Source organism: Delphinapterus leucas, chromosome 20 (assembly GCF_059928025.1).
Source record: "Delphinapterus leucas isolate spDelLeu-1000000601 "Yukka" chromosome 20, BTC_Dleu_Yukka2, whole genome shotgun sequence".
Taxonomy (NCBI): Eukaryota; Metazoa; Chordata; class Mammalia; order Artiodactyla; family Monodontidae; genus Delphinapterus; species Delphinapterus leucas.
Genome location: NC_143148.1, coordinates 54,738,513 through 54,758,548, shown reverse-complemented (window position 1 = coordinate 54,758,548; position 20,036 = coordinate 54,738,513). Strand labels below are relative to the sequence as shown.

The 20,036-nt window shown below is 43.8% G+C and overlaps 1 pseudogene; it reads left to right on the top strand.

The window, feature by feature from the left end:
* Window positions 1-13,277, top strand: part of LOC149744713 (uncharacterized) — a 35,074-nt pseudogene extending 21,797 nt beyond the window's left edge.
* Window positions 13,278-20,036: the final 6,759 nt, after the last annotated feature.

Sequence of the window (20,036 nt, the reverse complement as noted above, 5' to 3'; positions counted from 1 at the left end):
GTGTAGATAGATCATATTTTTAACCATTTTAATTGATAGGCATTTTGGTTGTTTCCACTTTTTAGCTATTATGAACATACTGTGAAATTCATGTATAAATTTTTTTTGAAAACCTAAGATTTCTGTTTCCTTGGATATTATACCTCTGATTGTTGGGTCAGTTTCATTTATTCTTGAAGGCAAAGCCAATGCTAAGAGCAAAGAATTTTCTACCATAGGAAACTATGTTCACAATGGAATGAACTTCATTGAAAGATAATAAGCTCTCTGTACCTGGAGAGGTAGCAGAGCAAACTGGATGAGATTCTTGACAGAATATGGAATGTTAGACTAGCAAGATGCAGGACTATAGAGTTTAGGAGCAAATGTTCTGGTGCTTAACTGCTTGAGTTCAAATTTCACTTTTGCTACTTGCCAGCTATGTGCCAGCTTTGGGCAAACCACTTAATCTGGTTTAGCTTCTGAATTTCCTCATATTTAAAATAAAAACACCTAACTCCCTGGTATTAAATTACATACTATATGTAAAACTCCTGGCACAAGGCCTGGCACAGAGTAAGTGCTCGAACAACAGAAGCTGTTATCATTACTACGATCATCATGAGACTTGAGTTTTAGAAATCCTTCTTTAAAATACAAACTGAATATCCCTTTATTATTTTACTCTTCTACTCACTCATACTCTCTCCATTTCTCAGTTCCTCTGTGTTTTTTTCTCCAAATAAAGTTTTCCAGACATAAACAGATTAAAAATCACCTGGAAGCGAACCCAAACTCTATATCATTCCACGGAGAACTGGTTTGATTCACATTTAAAGGAGTAAATTAAAAGGTGTATTTGTAACCAAGATATAATTCCTTGGGAGGACTCCAGTCTCCTTTAGGTCAGCAGGGCCATTATTGGGTCAGAGGACCTTACACGTGTCCTTTCCAACTTTCCCATGAAAGAGCTCAGAAAGTTCAATTCACCTGCCTAAGCAGTAAAGCCAGGATCAAACACAGTTAATAGAATACGGCAGAGTGGGGACCTCAAAACCTGGGTCCATCTAACTCCAGAATACGGCTGAGTGTATAACCAAATGAATAGTTCATCAAACAAATTAACAAAGTTGTTGAAAAAATGCCAACATTTCTCTATTTATCCAAGTAAAGTATACAAATATATATATATATATATATATATATATATATAGCTTACTGTATACCAAGCACCAATCCTGAGCACTTTACATGTGTTAATTGGCTCAAACTTCATAACAGTCCCATGAGGAGGGACTATTATTACTATGATGATGTCCATTTTACAAATAGGCAAATGGAGACATGGAAAGATTAGTACCTATTTAAGATGACTCACCTGTTATGTGGCAAAACTGGAATTCCAATGCTGGCCCTGGAGCCCATGCTGTCACCCACTATGCTATGTTGCTATAGCACAAAGAGAAAAAACTGACAGTAGGTAATTTGCCTACCTACTAAACCTTTACTTCTCCCAAGATGCCCCCCTTCTTGTCAGGTGTGAAATCTCCTATGGCCAGAAGAGAGGTCCTATATCCTAGATATCACTGAAGTAGCCTGAGCCCCAAGCAGGAAATTCCACAGTATTCCCAGACCCAAAGCCACAGGAGTAAGGAAAACATTCTCCTTTTACAAGAAGCTTAGGGTTCTCCCCCTGTTCTGGATGCATCAGCCACCCCTGCTCTTGACTCCTGCTTTCTGCTCCTCCTCTCTCTCTGCTTCTTGTTATTAATTACCTCTGCAGACTTCTGGTGTCTTCAGCCCAATAGTTCTGAGCTCATTCTGTCTACCCAGAGGCTGGTTACTCTTAACCTGCACTCTGCCTCCAGTCACAAGCTACAAGGCCCTGCATCCCACAGGTTAGTGATAACACTCAGCCTCTTCTTTCCTGATGTGCTGGGACTGGAACTGTGTCCTCCGGCACCCCTTTTACCCTGTATAACACATCACCCTTTGCTTTGGCTTCCAGTCACACAAGAAAACGAGCAAAGTTCTCACTCCAGTGGGCAGCAGCCATTGGGATTCTTTCAGAAAAACACTTACTCTTCAGCATGACATAATTCAGCTAGCCTCCACCCATTGCAGAGATACTCTGAATCTCTCCTCTTATATGAACCAAATGGCATCTTTGAAGAAAGCATTTGAAATTGCCCACATTCAGCATCACAAGATTACTTCTAAACATTTCAAAAGCTATGTTTGCATTCGAAATATATTTTACTTTTATATGACTCAGTTGGCTCATACTCCAACCCCATTTTATGGTTAAAGAGAATGATGCTAAAAGGTTTTAAATTATTTACTCTCCATCAGTGGCTCTCAAAAATTAGTACATGTAAGATACACTTCAGGTGAGCAACAAGAATGGGTTTGTTGTTCTGGTTTTTAAAAATCTGCATTTTCACAAAGGAATCTTCACTGATGCCCCCCCTCCCCTCCTGTCACCCCTCATTTATTCTGATACAGGTAGCCCAATACTCTGTGAAATACCTCAACAGAGTAAGTAAGGGAGTCTGGATAGAATTCAGGGGTCTATTCACTTAATAGGAAAAAAGTTTCGCATGTTTGTTTTCAGTATCTTCTTATTGAAATTTAGCATTTCCTTCAATAATGAACGTAAGTAGCAGACCATAGTTGTATTAGCAGGGTCTGTGATGTTGTCACCAATACAAGTTAAAGATATTTTTATATCACACGGGTTTTGCAGCTGTTTCAAAATACCTTTTACATTTCACCAGTTCTTCAAAATTAGAGTTGTAATGAGACTTGCTGCTATATCTCATCAATGTGTTTTTTAAAAAGCACATGGCAAATTTCATTTTACTCAGTATTCTGATAATTATAATTTAATAGAATTGGTGGCTTTTGTAACCCAACATGTATTTTATGCATTTAAAAGCATTATTCTGAGAAGGGTTGCACAGGATTCACCACACTGGTTAAAGGGTCACTAAATTTAAAAGAAAAAAAAAAGTTTAGGAACTTCTGTTCTCAGACCTTCCCCTCAACACCTCTAACTGCCACGATGCTCACCTGACTAGGGAAGCCAATCTATTGGCTGGGTTGATCCAATCAGGTTCTCCCTCTTAATTTAAGAAACAGCCAGCTGTCAGACTGGAGAGACTCTGGGGATAAAAGGTGTAGAATCTGGGCTGCAGTGAGTTCTACCGAAAGCCACAGACAGACATGAAGAAGTTGAGAAAGCTGGCCTGCACAGAGCAGGCAAAGTGAGGGAAGCAGAAATTAGTTCCATGGGTTCCAATCTATGAACTGAGATGGGCCAAAAGAAAAAGACCATTCCAGTTGCCCCATGGCTCAGCTGTATTTCCTGTCTTAGACCTTCATGACATTCACTTATCTCCTTATAATCTATCTCCCTCCCCTTTCCTAGTTGGGGTTTCTGCTCCTAGGAACCAAGGCCTTGACTGCAACTGCCTGTGTGTCCCTTATTACTCATTCCAGTGTCGGTCCGTATTCATCCACATCATCACTTAGGTTGCATAGTGGTTCAATTCAGATGGTTCAATTCTGTATGTTAATTCAGACTTCTTGAATGTATCCTCTGCCAGTGGTTCAATTCTGTATGTTCAATTCAGATTTCTTGAATGTATCTTCTGCCACTTTCTGGTTTAAGAAGGGCAAGTGGCCTAGCCTTTCTTGTCTTATCTGGAAAATAAGGACAAGTGCCTCCTTGTCTTATCTGGAAAATGAGGACATTAACAGTGTCTGCCTAAGGTGAGCATCCAATGAATTGATACATGTGAAATATATGCCTGGTAGGGAGCAAGTGCTTGGCAATTGCAGGCAATTATGATGCTCACTGTCCCTGAGTCACAGGCCTTGAATTCTACATGATCTGTACCTGCTCACCTCATCTTTCAGCAGCACAGTCCTAATCAGAGCTAACAGTGATGGACAGGCCTAGTCTGGGACCAGGTGCCTCCACATTGGCATTCTCAATCAGCAACCTTAGACTTGCTTTTTGCAAAAAGTTTCCACGTCATGAAGATTCTCAGAGTCTTGTTCAAGTATTAGAATGGATTTACTTTACATGAGATAATTATTTCTCATATGCTGAGGCTTCTCTACTTGTCTGGGCCAAAATATATTACATCTCCACTGCCAGGCAATTGGCTCAGACCCTTGCTAACACTGGGACCCCTTAGCACATGGAGTGTGCTGGATACATGTGAGGAGCTGCATGCTCTTGGGGGAAGGACAGTTACTAATGTATCCCTGAACTGAACACAGTAGCTCCAAGAAATTACAGGCACCCCTCCAGGCTAACCACCTGATCACGCACATCTCCTCCACAGTGTGACCCTGAGCGCTTCCTCTCTTACTTACAAATACCGTCTAGCACCAGGTTCTGAACATAAACACACAGTGGAGCAGCTGCTGCTTCCTGGACACACATCTACCCTGGAGGGCTGTCAAAGAGGCAGAGGCACAGAAAGCTTGCTCCAAGGGTTCAATTTCAGATCTCATATCTATTTGGCTTAACCTCTGTACCTCAATCATTGGCATACACATCAGGGAAGTCACCTGGGGTTGATGTAGAATGCAAGAAAAGCTTGTCTGAGATTTTTTTCCTAACCATCAGGCAGTTTCATTGCTGCCTTTGGGTTTAGTTCTTTTAAGTGATTGATGGGGGGAAAAAACTTCTAAAGTTCAACTAGACTAAGAACCTCTGAACCTCTATCCAAAGAAGATGAATAATGTAATTAACCAAGATAAGTGTTGGTCTAATTCCTTTTTTTTTTTTTTTTTTAGCAGTACGCGAGCCTCTCACTGTTGTGGCCTCTCCCGGTGCGGAGCATAGGCTCCAGACGCGCAGGCTCAGCGGCCATGTCTCACGGGCCCTGCCGCTCCGCGGCACGCGGGATCCTCCCGGACCGGGGCACAAACCCGCGTCTCCTGCATCAGCAGGCGGACTTCCAACCACTGCGCCACCAGGGAAGCCCCCTGGTCTAATTCTTAAAGTCTACGACAGACAAAGATTGTGAAATCCCTCCATTCTCTCACTATACCCTTTAATCATGCTAACATTAGAAAAGTTATTAGAATAATAACAATAATAATATTAATAACAGTGAATGAGTATTTAATAAATGGTAGAGTAGCTATGTGCCAAATAATTTCCTAAGTATGTTACATGTGTTAGTTCATTTAACTTTCACAAAAAATGCAGCAGGTGCTATCATTATCCCAATTTTACAAATAGGCACAGGGAGGTTAAGTGATTTGCTCAGGGTTATTTATCCTACTAGTCATGGCAAAGCCAGGATTGAAGCTCAGGTACCTGGATTCAGGGTCAACTGCTTAACTAAGACATGATTCTGTCAACCAGCATTCCTTCTGCTACAAGTTGAGCCCATTTTCCCTTAAGCATCTGTGGAATATAATAAAAACACTTAAAACAGCCTTTCCCACTGTCCTCAAAGATGGGAAAGTATCTCTTCACCCCTTCATGTATTTCTCCTGCAGACAGCTTTGGCATGGACTGCCCAGGTCCTCTGCCAATGCTGCCACTGAGTTCCTATGCAACTCGGCTGCATTCTTTTCTGGGTTCTGGGTCCAGAAAGGGTAACTAATCTCTTATTCTTACAAGATTCAGATTATCACATGTGCCCACTCAGGAGAGAATGTAAAATTTGGCCAGTTTTTTACCCATTCAGCTTCTGGACTTCATTAGGGGAATCAAGGAATATTAAAGACATCTCCAGATTTCTAAAATCAAAGATTTTACCAACACACATCCTTTCTGCATCTCTGCCATCTTCCAACTTTTTCCATGGCCACTGCTCTGTATTTTGCAAATGAAAATGAACGTATCTTTCAGCTCCATGCCAGGCTCTCAGTAAGGATTCTTAGTTCCCTGATGCCTTGGCTCAAGTAAACACTTCCTTACCTAGTGATGAAGTGTCACCATCATAACTGCACTGTCCTAAAGGACCATCACCTGAGCCTTGTGTCACAACAGAAGACACTAATACTCCCTAGATTGGGTGTTGGGCTGGAGGGCAGCGTGGTAATGTCTTGCCATCTGGCCTTGACCTGGTTTTCCAGAGTGGGATCTTTCAGACATATGCCTGAGCCAAGCTGTGTGTCAGCTGAGGGTCTCCATATTCCTACTCACCACAGCTGTGGCATCAGCTTGGGCTAATAATATGGATGGAAGTGAAGTGTGTCACTTCCAGAAGAAAGCTTTGGGAGCCTGTAGGTGATCTGTTTGTTTTCCACGCCGTGGTCACAGACGATGCTCCAGACAGTAAGCCCCATCAGCATGGGTGTTAGAGGCAGGAAAGGTGGAGCAGAGCAACCAGCCAACCCACTATGGACAAGTAACAAGAGCTAGAGATCATCCTTTGTTGCAGTCAGTCAGCAAGACTTAAGCAACTGTTACTGCAGCAGAACACAGCATATCCCGATTGCTGTACAGCAGAGACTCTTATATTAGGGCTTCCCAGTCTGGCTGCACGGTAGAATCATCTGGAGAGCTTTAAAATAACAATGCCTGGACCCATTCCAAAGCACAGTGGTTAGTATGGCATAACCACTCTCTTTAGATAGTGAGACAATACCACATATTAGTGAGACAATACCACCATAAATACAAGGACTAGGGTACGCTGGGTATTTTTCAGACTGAGGTTTGAGGGGAGAGAGAAACAGCAATGAGTTGCTGAGTATATAGAATAATTTAATGCCTTTAATGTCAATTTAAGACAACAGTGGCTTATGGGTATCTCTAAGTACAAAATGGTATGTTTATTAAACAACACCAAGGAGCATTGAGGTGTCTCAGTTGGTTGTGATTATTCTGAGAAATGTGACAGTTTTCCTGATCTACCAGCAGATACTCCTATCCTAGCCAGTTTAATTAACTTTTGTCATGTGGTTCACTGAGTCTAGAAATGCAAAATTATCTGACTGTGGCCAGAGAGTTCTCAAACATAATCTGAAAAAAAACCACTTTTCATTTACTGTAAGGAGAGAAAGGGAGGAGGACGGAAGAATTCAGAAACAACATAAATGTATTGCTGCAATTCCATTTTCCTAGAACCACCCTTTGTTTTAAAAACAAAGAGAAATTAGTTGGACACGTGACAAACGGACAAAACCCAAAATAGTGAAAACTTGCTCTGGAAAAAAAAAAATCCCCATTATTAGCATGCCTAGGGAGATCACATCTACGAAGCAGCTGGGCTCAGCTAGTCTCCAAAGATAAGCAGGGAGGAGGGAAGAAAAGGTTTTTATGATGATGCTGCTGATACCCAGAAGAAATCCACCCTCTTGATAACTGGCTAAGATTTTAAAATTAAAATACTGCTCCCTCGGCAGACTCAGAACTGCAGAATTACAAGTGCATGGAAATTTTATTTTACTGGGAAAGAAGACTCTGGGCAGGAAAGATGGGCTTCAGATGCCTCTTTTGAAGTTGAATGAAAACTAACAGGCGTGCCAGTCACATCTTCACCTCTGGACCACCAGACTCGTATTGATGGCATGAATGGTGGAAGGCAGCTTCCCTGAGTTTTCGGTTTGCTAGTGAATAATGCCTGAACTCAACCAAGAGGAAGCCAGAGACTTGTGGCCCTTTCTCAGAGGCGATGAGGGAGGCTGACAGAAGTCAGAGAGACGAGGAGCCCATTCATAAATGATCAATTGACTTTCTGCAACAACGCATTTGCCTGTGAAATATGTAAACATGCATTCTAAAAACTAGGATCACAGGCAGTCCTTGGGAAGTGAAACAGTTTAGGAAGACAAAGCTTAGAGCTTTAAAAAAAATTTTTTTTAAAGGAAGAAAATTTTCCTACTAAGTCCCCACCCCAACATACACACATCCCTGGCAGACATTGTTAATCAATCATGGTTGTCATTGCTGCTGAGTCCAGATGTGGCCAGAATCCTCAATATCTTATTCCAGGTAAGATGCCGGCCAATTCAAGTTAGCATGCTCGGTGAGCACTATGCTCTCTGTTTCTGAACTTGAGATTAGGCAGAACTTCCAATGCATAGCAGGAAACCCAAGCACATGCCAAGAGTTGCATGAGGCAGACACTGTTGGCTGCCTACCCAACAACCACTCACCCTTCCTGAAAAAGTTCCAGTTTTGCTCAGGTAGCTACTCCCTCCTTACACAGCCATGTGCCTCAAAGGAGGTGGACCCCATTCTCCTCCCAGGAGGTAAATTATGCATGGTTTAAGCCAACTACACTGCTCCATTTCATCTGCCAGTGATTGGTTAGACTGTGACAGAGCACTGGCCAATGAGTCTTGACGGCAGGGCTGGGGGAGTATCTAGGAAAGGTTTTCTTTTCCCTAAGAAGGAAGAGAGGGAGGGAGGGAGGGGAAAGAAGGAAGCAAGGAGGAAGGAAGGAAGGGAGGGAGGGAGGAAGGGCCTGTCTTCTGCTGGACACTCATATTTGGATGTGGTACTCGGACCACCTTGCTACCAAGGAAAAAGCAAGGCTGAAAGACAAGCCATTATGAAAAGACTGTCAGAGTAAAATAATAGACAAAACCTGGGCTTTTCACCCACTTTAGGACTTCTAATTATGGGACATAAGAAATCCTCTCTTCCATTTAAACAAGCTGAGTTAGGGCTTTTGTTTCTGGTTGCTGAAAAATTCCCATCAGTACATAGGAGGGGTTCTGAGCAGATGGGCAGAAGAGATGGCAGAAGGGAGACCAACAGCCACAAAAGGTAGAGAAAGCAGCACCACACGTTGCTGATGTCAGCAAGCAAGGGGCCCGCTCATGGTCTGAGTTTGCATTCCAGACCAAGCAAGGCAGGATCCCTTCCTAGGAAAAACCCAATTAAGGACAGAGCCAGGACTGCAGCCCAGAAGGTTGAGGACAAATCCCTAGGTTCCATAACTGGGGACAAAGTAAACAGAAGAGAAAGGGACCACCCTTCCCCAATCAATCATGTGCCAAGCACTCCTCTCACTTAACGATTCTTATAAACTCAAAAGGTAAGTTGGTTATCCTCCTCTTGCAGGTGAAGAGGCTGAGGCACAGAGGGATTAAATGACTTCCCCCAGGTCATCAGGCAGTCAACAGCAATACTGTTGACAATCAAAGACCCTGATTTGATTCAGGGTCTAACTCTGAAGTTCAATCTCCATCTACTGTATCATGCTGCCTTCCCAAGAAACAAGGTAGGAGCTAAAAACCAACATTGAGTTTCTCCCAGTTCTAAGTTCTAAACTTGAGCTTCTTTAGTACCTTGTCTAGTTACAGTACCGGCCTGGCTTAAAGCTAAGGCTGCTGGTGAGGGCTGTGGCTTCCTGGGGAAGAAGGAAAGGAATTTGGGACCAACAGCCAGACCTGTCCCATTGATGGTGAGTGCAGGACCCAGACCCCACCGGGCTCTGCCACCAGTAGCAAGAAACACTCACACCTTATACTTGCTTGTGGTGCCACTGAAGGAGCAGCCTGGGAGGGCCCCTGTGTGCAATCTGCATGCTAGTTGTCAATGTGGAGTAGCCATCGGACACATCAGGCCCATGAGTTTACTGAGAATAAGACCAACATTCAACAGAGGTCTAGAAGTTAACAACAGATCTGGAGTCAGAAAGGTAAATAATGTATTAGTTTTCTATTGCTGCTGTAACAAATTACCACAACCTTAGTGGCTTAAAAGAATACGCAGTTATTTTCTAAAAGTTATGGACATCAGAAATCCAAAATGGGTTTCACTGGGCTAAAACCAAGGTGTTGGCACGGCTGCAATCCTTCTGGAGGGTCTGAAAGAAACTGCCTTGCAGTTCTCAGCTTGTAGGGCTGCATTCCCTGCATTCCTCGGTTCATAGCCTCTTGCTCTATCTTCAAAGACAGCAGCATAACAGCTTCAAATTTCTATCTGCTTCCATTGCCATCAGATCATCTTTTCTCTCTCCTGCAGTCAGATCTCCTTCTTATAAATACACTAGTGATTACACTCAGGGCCCATCCAAATAACCAGGATAACCTCCTCAGGTAAAGATCCTTAATTATATCTGCCAAGTCCCTTTTGCCATGTAAATTAAACATTTCCAGGTACTGGGGATTAGGATCATATGTAACTATTCACTCCACCACTTATTAGCTATGTGATCTTGGACAGTTTACTAAGTCACTCTGAGTCTCTGCTCCTTTATTTGTAAAATGGGATAACAACGATACCTAAACTCATAGGATTATTGTAATAATTTAAAAAGAATGCATGTTAAGTCTTAGCCCAGTGCTTGGCATATGAGTGTCACTGTAAGTGGAAAGAACTCCAAGTTTGGAGCCACATCATTCTGAGTTCTAAGTCCAGCCCTCCCACAAGTCAGCTGTGCACCCCTGGAAAATCACATCACCTCTCTGAGTCATTTTACGTCTGTAGAATGGGGAAAACATTGGACCACTGTTCTCTCTGAGGGCACTTTAGAAAAAGAAATGATACTGCCATGTGTAATAAACGTACCATAGAGAACCATTAAATCATAAGGATGAAGATGGGAATGAGAATGGCAGGAATAGTAACAAAATGTATTGAGCAGTTCATGCAGCACGCTAACAAAAAAACAAACAACCCAATAAAAAAAATGGGCAGACGACCTAAATAGACATTTCTCCAAAGTAGACATACAGATGGCCAACAAACCCAGGAAAAGATGCTCAACATCACTAATTATTAGAGAAATGCAAATCAAAACTACCATGAGGTATCACCTCACATTGGTCAGAATGGCCATAATCAAAACATCTACAAACAATAAATGCTGGAGAGGGTGTGGAGAAAAGGGAACCCTCTTGCATTGTTGGTGGGAATGTAAATTGATACAGCCACTATGGAGAACAGTACGGAGGTTCCTTAAAAAACTAAAAGTAGGGCTTCCCTGGTGGCACAGTGGTTGAGAGTCCGCCTGCCGATGCAGGGGACGCGGGTTCGTGCCCCGGTCCGGGAAGATCCCACATGCCGCGGAGCGGCTGGGCCCGTAAGCCATGGCCGCTGAGCCTGAGCATCCGGAGCCTGTGCTCCGCAACGGGAGAGGCCACAACAGTGAGAGGCCCGTGTACCGCAAAAAAGAAACAACTAAAAGTAGAACTACCACATGACCCAACAATCCCACTCCTGGGCATATACCTGAAGAAAACCGTAATTCAAAAATATACATGCACCACAATGTTCACTGCCTCACTATTTACCATAGCCAGGGCATGGAAGCAACCTAAATGTCCATCAACAGAGGAATGGATAAAGAAGATATGGTACATATATACAATGGAATATTACTCAGCCAGAAAAAGGAACGAAATTGGGTCATTTGTAGAGACGTGGATGGACCTAGAGACTGTCATACACACAGTGAAGTAAGTCAGAAAGAGAATAACAAATACTGTATATTAATGCATATATGTGGAATCTAGAAAAATGGTATAGATTAACTTATTTGCAAAGCAAAAATAGAGACAAAGATGTAGAGAACAAACATATGGATACCAAGGGGGGAAAGAGGAGGGGGTGGGATAGATTGGGAGATTGGGATTGACATATATACACTACTATGTATGAAACAGATAACTAATAAGAACAGACTGTATAGCACAGGGAACTCTACTCAATGCTCTGTGGTAACCCAAATAGGAAGGAAATCCAAGGAAGAGGGGATATATGTATACGTGTGGCTGATTCACTTTGCTGTACAGCAGAAACTAATACAACATTGTAAAGCAACTATACGTCAATTAAAAAATAAAAATGGGGCCTCCCTGGCGGCATAGTGGTTGAGAATCTGCCTGCCAATGCAGGGGACATGGGTTCGAGCCCTGGTCTGGGAGGATCCCACATGCCGTGGAGCAACTAGGCCCGTGAGCCACAACTACTGAGCCTGCATGTCTGGAGCCTGTGCTCCGCAACAAGAGAGGCCACGAGAGTGAGAGGCCCACGCACCTCGATGAAGAGTGGCCCCTGCTTGCCACAACTAGAGATAGCCCTCGCACAGAAACGAAGACCCAACACAGCAAAAATAAATTAATAAACTCCTACTCCCAACACCTTAAAAACAAAATGTATTGAGCACTTATACATGGCAGGCACGGTTCTATGCTCTCTAGATCTAATCTTCACAATTGCTCTGTGAGATAGGAACTATCGCCATCCCATTTTGCAGATGAAGGAACAGACATAGAAAGGTTAAGTAACTTGCCCAGGGTCACACAGCTAGAAAGTGCTTCTATTAGTTTCCTACACTACTGTAACAAACTACCACAAACTGAGCAGCTTAAAACAACAGAATTTTTTCTCTCACAGTTCTGGAGACCAGAAGTCCAAAATCAAGGTGCCAATAGGGCCACACTCCCTCTAAGGACTCCAGGGGAGGATCCTTCCTTGCCTCTTCCAGCTTCTGGTGTTGCCAGCAGTCCTTCGTGTTACTTGGCTTGTAGATACATCACTCCAATCTCTTCCTCTCACGGAGTGACATCTCATGGGATGGAGCAAGCATTTCCCCAGTTCTCCTGCCTCCAAGCAGCCTCAAACACAGGGGGCAGCTAGTGCACTGTCATGGTCATGGATGGCCCCAGGGCAAACAACCCTGGGAATAGCCCCCCACCTCAGGCTCTATGAACCCATGTTTCACTCAGAACTGATTTTACTTCAAACCAAGTCCGAGCCCCATTATCATTACTTAATTTCAGTGTAACGGCAGTGTGAAACCGGGCTTTTACACGATATATCATCCCTACAGACTTGGATGATAGCAGCACACAGCAGAAATACAGCATCCCAACTTCCCAATGTACTCACAGCCATCAGTACTGATGGCATGTCATCAATCAAATCTGGCAGGCTTTTATGTGCTCTCATTTTTAACTGAGCCTTACCATGCATTACAATGGAATATTTAAAACCATGTACACATTTTATCAAGACTTCATGACCACTAAATGCTCTCTGGTTTGCAGCTCCAAATATTACTCATTTCATCTAGAGAGGTGGCATGCAAAAGTAAAGAAACCAAGCGGGAAGAGAGTGTGATTAAGCACAGGGCAGGAGAAAGACACCATCAGAATCTGCTGCCTGATCCAGCCCTACGCTCCAGGCCAGGCCTCCAAGCATGGACTCACATCCCCTCCCACCTGCTTACTTCTCAACCTAATGGGTCTTCAGGTCAAAATGCCTGATTCGAATCCCAGTCCTCAAGTGAGCTTGGCCAGGCTGCTTTACCCCCATCAGGTTCACTGTCCTCATCTGAAAAATGGAGATAAATTCTACCAACTTGGGAGTTTCTGAGGACACAACCAACTCTTACACGTCTACAGGTCTCGGCCCAAGTGTCACCTTCAAAGCGAAGCCTTCTCTGACTACCCCATTTTTCAATTTAATTGCCACCACTCCCCCATCCTAGGCACGGCCAATCCTTCTTACCAGGCGCCATTTTTCATTGTACTCGTCACCTGCTCACAGATTCTCTGATTCACTTATGTGTTATGTGTACAATCTGCATTCCCCATGCCAGAGCATAAGGTCAATCCCACAAAGGTGGGATTTATGTCTATTCGTTCACTGACTTACTCCCAGTTCCTAAAACTACCTGGCACACAGTAGCTCTACTCAATAGATGTCTGTTGGTTAAATGAATAAAGCACACAGTTGGCCCTTGATGAAGAGTTCACATTTGCTGGGTGTAGACAGACGGAATCTAGAGAACAAGCACGGGAAGAACAGCACGTGTGTGTTTAGCACCGACTGTGAGAGACACTGCAGTGAGTTCTGTGAGCGTTACCCGCGCCAATTCTGGCAGGCAGCTGGCAGTCTCCCACATTACAGATGAGAACTCTTGGCGTTCCTGCCCTGAACCTGCTGAATACTCATGGTGTGACCTCAAGCAGGTCACTGACTCCTGACACGTCTTCTCCTCTACGGCTCCTCCTTGTGCACTTCTACAGGACCCTGTCTTGTCCCTCTGCCGCAGGGACCACACTCCGTCATAAATCCCCTCTCCTGAACCAGCTGACCTACATGCAGGTACAGCCCATGACTTACCCATGTCTGTGTCTCCATCACCTGGCAGTTGTCCCATATACATAGGATGAATAAATTAATAAAGGTAAAATAAAGAACCCAAACTAGGATCAGGGACAGCAAGTAGTGACGTATGTATTGCCACCGCCCCCAACCCCAAGCCTGAGAGCACAAAAAGAGTGAACCTTCATACTCTTCCTAAGCATGGACTCAGCCTCAAGATCCTCCTCCACAACTCACTGCAGACAGCCATCCCCACCCATTAGAGTTGGCAGAGCACATGTATTAACCGTCCCTGTCACAGAAATGGTTGCTAGAAGAACACCTAACCCACTCCCTCTGCTTGGTGGGCACACATCCTACATTTCCCACCCTTCTTGGAGAGAGCTGTGCCATGTGACAAGAGTCCCAGCTGACGGAATGTGTGTGGGAGCGATGGGCACCACATCCTGCGCTGGCCTGTCCACACCGCCCACATGGGAGTTTCTGAGCTCCTTTCTCCCTTCTGAGGATTGATGCAGACAAACACCATGACCTTAAAATCCTCATGTGGAAGATAGTGGAGCCACAAGGTGGAAGAAGCATGGAGCCCCAAGTCACCTCTTGGAGGAGAGCCATCTGCCAGCCAGGAAGGCTCATTGACAAGAGCAAGAAATAAATACTAACTACATATTCAGCACTCTATAATTCGAAGTTATGTGTTACAGAAGCTTGCTTTACTTTAACTAATATGCCTGGACAACTTTTTCTCTGTTTCAAAACCTTTCTTCTAGTTCCACAATCCTATAATTCAAAAACTTTTCATTTGTTATCTAAGTGTCCAAAAGGCATCTTCTAGTAGCTTAATGAGACGTGTACTTCTGGGTGTTTTATGTCATGTTACAGGGCACTACCCCTCACTGTTCAGCAAGTAAACTTTTAACTCTGGGAAACACATAAAGAATTACAAGATGTAATTCTTCAAATCACGGATCATTTTGGGAAGATATTCATATGAAACAGTTGGCAATCCCAAAGCACTATCTCAAAAAATGCAGCAACAAATGACATGATCATTAGGAAGTAATACAACTACGTCACTACCTTTGTGCCTTGGGCAAATTACTCACCCTCACCCACAGCCAACACCCCAGATTTCCATTTCCTCTTTCAATAACACATGCATAATTGCACGCACCTCACTGGATCGAGGCTACGCTAAGTAAATATGGGTGACGTGCTTATAACAGTAACTGGCACAAAGTACGTATTCTATAAATTTTAGCTACCATGTGTGACAGGAATGATAGATCACTGTGGGCTAGAATGGCAGAAAATGAGTGTGGTAATGGATAAGAAAGGATATGATGGGGGAAGGAGGTAAAGCAGGAATGTACATACTATGTTAAGGAAACAGTGAGGAAATCAGTCTAGATATGTTACAGAGACTTTGAAGCAAGGGATAAGTCTTACCAAGACTAGTTTCTGAAGGTCCCTAAATTCTAAAATGAGAAATCAATAAGTACTTTAACTTTTTTGGAAAAGTGTGTGGTGAAGGAAGGATAGAGACATGACTGAATAGATGCAGGGATGAAAGGAGGAAGGAAGAGGGCAGGAAGGTAACCAAGAAGAAAGAAATGAGGGAGAGAGAGAGGGAAAACAGGAACAGTAAAGAACGTTTGTCATTTGGGATTTGATAGTGTAGCATAGCAGAAAGAAATCATGCTTTAGAAGTAAAAAGACCTGGAGAGAAATTTCAACTCTGCTTTCTATTATTATATGATTTTGAATTAATTGCTTTTTCTCAGTAAGCCTTGGTTTCCTACTATAAAACAGGGGGTCATAATCCCCATATCACATGTCTGCTTGATGATAATTAAATGAGTAAACCATACAGGGCCTGGCACAGAATCTGCCGGTAGGGTAAGTTCCATCAGTCATTCACTGATTCAACATTTATGCAGCACTTATGAAGGCCCTGCAGTTGGATTGAAATTATGTTCCACAAATATTAGCCTTCCCTCCTCATGCTATTTAGTTAGCAAAAGCCATGCTTGCCGATGCAACAGCACTGAGTGCTTGGTCCCCAGCCAGCATTTGGCGAGGACCCAAACCGGCAGTCAATGGGAACAAGAAAAAAAGCCCAGAAAATGCCAGTTTCACCAAGTCCTGAGCAGTGTTTCGAGTCTTCACACATCTCTGTCGGGTGTAGGACTGTAAGGCAGTCAAGGGTGGTGATGCTTTCCCCTCCTTTCCAGAACAGAAACAAGCCCTGGTCTAAGAAATAAGAAAGCTCCCCTCCAGGTGCGCTTTCTATACCTGGCTCCCTTCCTGTCATCTGCAGTCAAAAAAGGGCAACCTACTCTTTACAATTTCTTAACTGGGCTAAAATTTCTGCCTGATTCTTTCTGCATGTGAAGAGCTGGGGAGGGAAGAGCCTCTCCAGCAGAGTTAGGAATGATAGTTAGAGAAACAGACTCTCATCCAACCCTCAGGCGGGCTGGGCACGGTGTTCTCATCCAACAGTAGGCTTGGCTGAAGAGCGAGCCCTCTTCTCAGAAAGCAAGAGTAAGTCTACCAGCCAGGAGGCACCCACCGCTGCCCCACAAATGAAGAGGTTCCTGAGACTGAGAGCTATTTTGGCCACTTCCCCTCAAACCTAACAGAAAACGTGTCCTGCTGAGAGACGGCAGCCCCCGCCTGTGGTTCTGCACATGTGGCTCACACAGCAGGACACCAGAGGCCGGCCGGTGCTGATAGTTCCTTAATGGGCTTGTTTGTACCCCTGAAACACCTGAAGTGTTGGAAAAACGTTAGTGGGAGGAGAGGGGAAAGAAGTGGGAGAAGAGCAGAATGGTCTTTAAAAATCATCAGAAAAACTGTGGCCTGAGTGGGAAAGAAAACATGAAGCAAGGGCTGCTCACCACAAAAGTGAAGCTGGAAACGAGAACATTGCCAGCACCTAGCAGAGCAAGGGCTCTGGAGGCGACGGACTTCAGGGACTCATGGGGTTCTGCCCAACAGTCTCCTTTGCACAGCCAGCCACATAATTTGCAGGACCCACTGCAAAATGAAATGAAATGAGAAGCCCCTTGCTCCAAAAGCAGAAAACCATGCTGTTAATGGCACTAAAATATAAAGCTTTTCTTTCTTCCACAGCCTTTCTCTCAACTTGTCATGTTTTATGTACTATTTAACCTCATTCTGAGTAAAGAAAAATGAAAAATTTAAATTATTAGCATGAACTTTCACCTTTATGTTGCGCAGTACCAGTTTAAAATGCAAATTTAGGAGCATTTTACTCATACGTGGAATCACAAAAATTACACAGTTCATATTCCATAGCTTGTACATGCCTATGAATGTCATTCTTACCATAACAGTGGAAACACTGCACCAAACTAATTCAACTGTCTTTATTCCACTTCTTGATATGTGCACTTTCCACCAACACTCTACCTCTGGCTTACTGAAGAAAGGAAAAGGAACTCCGGGTTGCCCAATCTTTCCCTTTCCTTCTCTGTCATCATTTTCATCCCAAGTGGTTGCCTAACACAGGAAAGTAATGTGAGTAAGAAAGACAGGATATGCTAGGGCCCCTTGGTCGCTCGCGTTTCTTAGAATGCCAGGACGTTCTTTCTTTTTTCAAAGCCAGTTCTGGTTTGAATGGAAAGCGTGGCCTGCTACGGCTGTCGGCTCCCTCACTTGATACTCAGTAGTAGATGTAATGTACTTACCTTGTACTTGGCTTTGAGTCTCCCTGAACTCCCACGCATGGTGGGCCCCCTGGAATTCTATGCACTCCGGGCAGTGAAAATGCGATATGCAAACAGGAGGGCAAGGATCAGTGGACAAACACATACTGTGTGTCTCCTCTGCTCACATGCATGCTTCACGGGACTTCACTTACAAAAGACAAGTTCAGAGATAAAATTTCCTAGAACTACAGCAGAGCACTAACACGAGTACAGAGCCCCTCTCAGGGCAGGGCACTATGTGACTGCTTGCCTGTGAGTTGATAAGCTTCTCCAGGGAGCCCTGGTCAAGCCAACAAAAACTTTCCTCCTAAGTGACTGGGTTCAATACCCCACATGCTCCAGGGTGTTCTTTCTAGACTCAGGGTATTTACTCTCTATAGTGGGGTGAACAGTGTCCCTCCAAAAGATATGGCCAAGTCCTAAGCCCCCATACCTGTGAATGTGATCTTGTTTGGAAATAGGATCTTTGCAGATTAGCTAAGGATCGATAGATGAGATCACGCTTTAAGGTGGGCCTTAAATCCAATGACAAGTGTCCTTACTAAAGACAGGAGAGGAATATTTGATATACACAGACACAGTGAAGAGACACAGGGAAAAAGGCCATGTGAAGACAGAGGCAGAGTTTGGAGTGATGCTGCAGCAAACTACGGAATATCAAGATCCACCAGAAGCTAGAAGCAAGAATTCTCACCTAGGAAACATGGCCCTGTTGACACCTTGACTTTGGACTTCTGGCCTCCAGAACTGTAAGAGAATAAACTTCTATTGTTTTAGACCATAAAATGTGTGGTAATTTGTTGCGGTGGCCCTGGGAAACTATCACACTCATGCCTATCCTTCTGCCCAGGCTGCCTCCCCCACCCACATATATCATGCTATTGTATGGAAAGCACCTAGCAGAGCTTGTGGCACATAGCTTTTGTTCAATGAGCAGTAGCTAAGATAGAGCCTTCAAAAGCACAAGGATTTGTCTATCATGACTCTATCCTCGGTGCCCAGCACATGGAAGAGGTTTGCTGTGTAGTTTTTAAATCAGCAAGTAAATTAATGAATGAATTTCCCTTTCAGCTTCAACATAGGTTTGACATTTACCCAACAATTTCCCCCAACACCCTGTGAGTAAATTAAACATATCTCTTTATATTGCTATAGTACTGTTCGTGTTTATTCACTCATCCATTCAGTAACTGAGGGCCTACTACGAGCCTGGCCCTATTCAAGGTGCTTTTTAATTTTATCCAGTGTTCACTATATGCCAGGTGCTGTTTTAAGCACTTTACATATATTAACCCATTCATTCTCTCACTCCTATAAGTACTGTCATTATCCCCAATTTCCCCAGATAAGAAAATCCAGGCTCAGAAAGGTAAGGCAACTTGCCCAGGGTTATACAGCTTGTGAGTGGCAGAGCCAGGGTTTAAACCCAACTGACCCTAAGCTTTCCATCAACACACTACACTGCTATGAAGGTTAATCTGGGTCGTTCTGACTACCTCCAATCACCATATATGTATACACATTGTAGCACTTATCACATGGTACTGAAATTTTGTACCCATCTGTGAGCCCGGAAGGTGAGAGCTGTAAATGTTCATCTCTGCATCTACTTGACACAGATGGGTGCTCTGAAACACTGAAAAAAGTGAACAAATGCAGTTCACTTGTGATCAACCCTGCTGGACACCTGCCAACAAACTCAGAGGGTTAATTTTAAGATCTCTGTCATTTAGCTGAAGAAACCTCTCAGTCTCAGGAGGTCATGGAAGAAAGAGAGTCATCGCATCTGGGAAGTGCCCACCTTCTGTAACTTGGTGCCGTCTCCAGGAAAGCTCCCCAGTCCCTTGTGACACTTGTTCTTAATGAAAAGACAGAAGGACTGGGCATTTGAGTTTGAAATCCAGGAAACTATATAACAGGCTGTGGTGACTAATACCACGGCTGCCATTAAACCATTTCTAGAAATTGGGCCAACAGGCTTCTCATTTGAACAGAGGACAGCTCCTCATCAACTGTTCTGACCTGTTTTCTCAGCCACGGGAATAAGCTGGGGAAAGATGTTGTAAGCCCACCCATCCTGAAGCCTTCAGGGATGTCCTAGTTCAAGAGTACAGGAGTACATCGGGGCTTACCATGGGCCCTGGGAGGACCTGCTACCAGAGGAATGTGCCTTTAAATACACTTTCTGGGCTACATGGAGTGCTTTTTAATGTCATAGAAGTAAAATGCAAAATCATGATCAAGGGCCCTGGAACCATGCCTCCCAGTCCTGATGA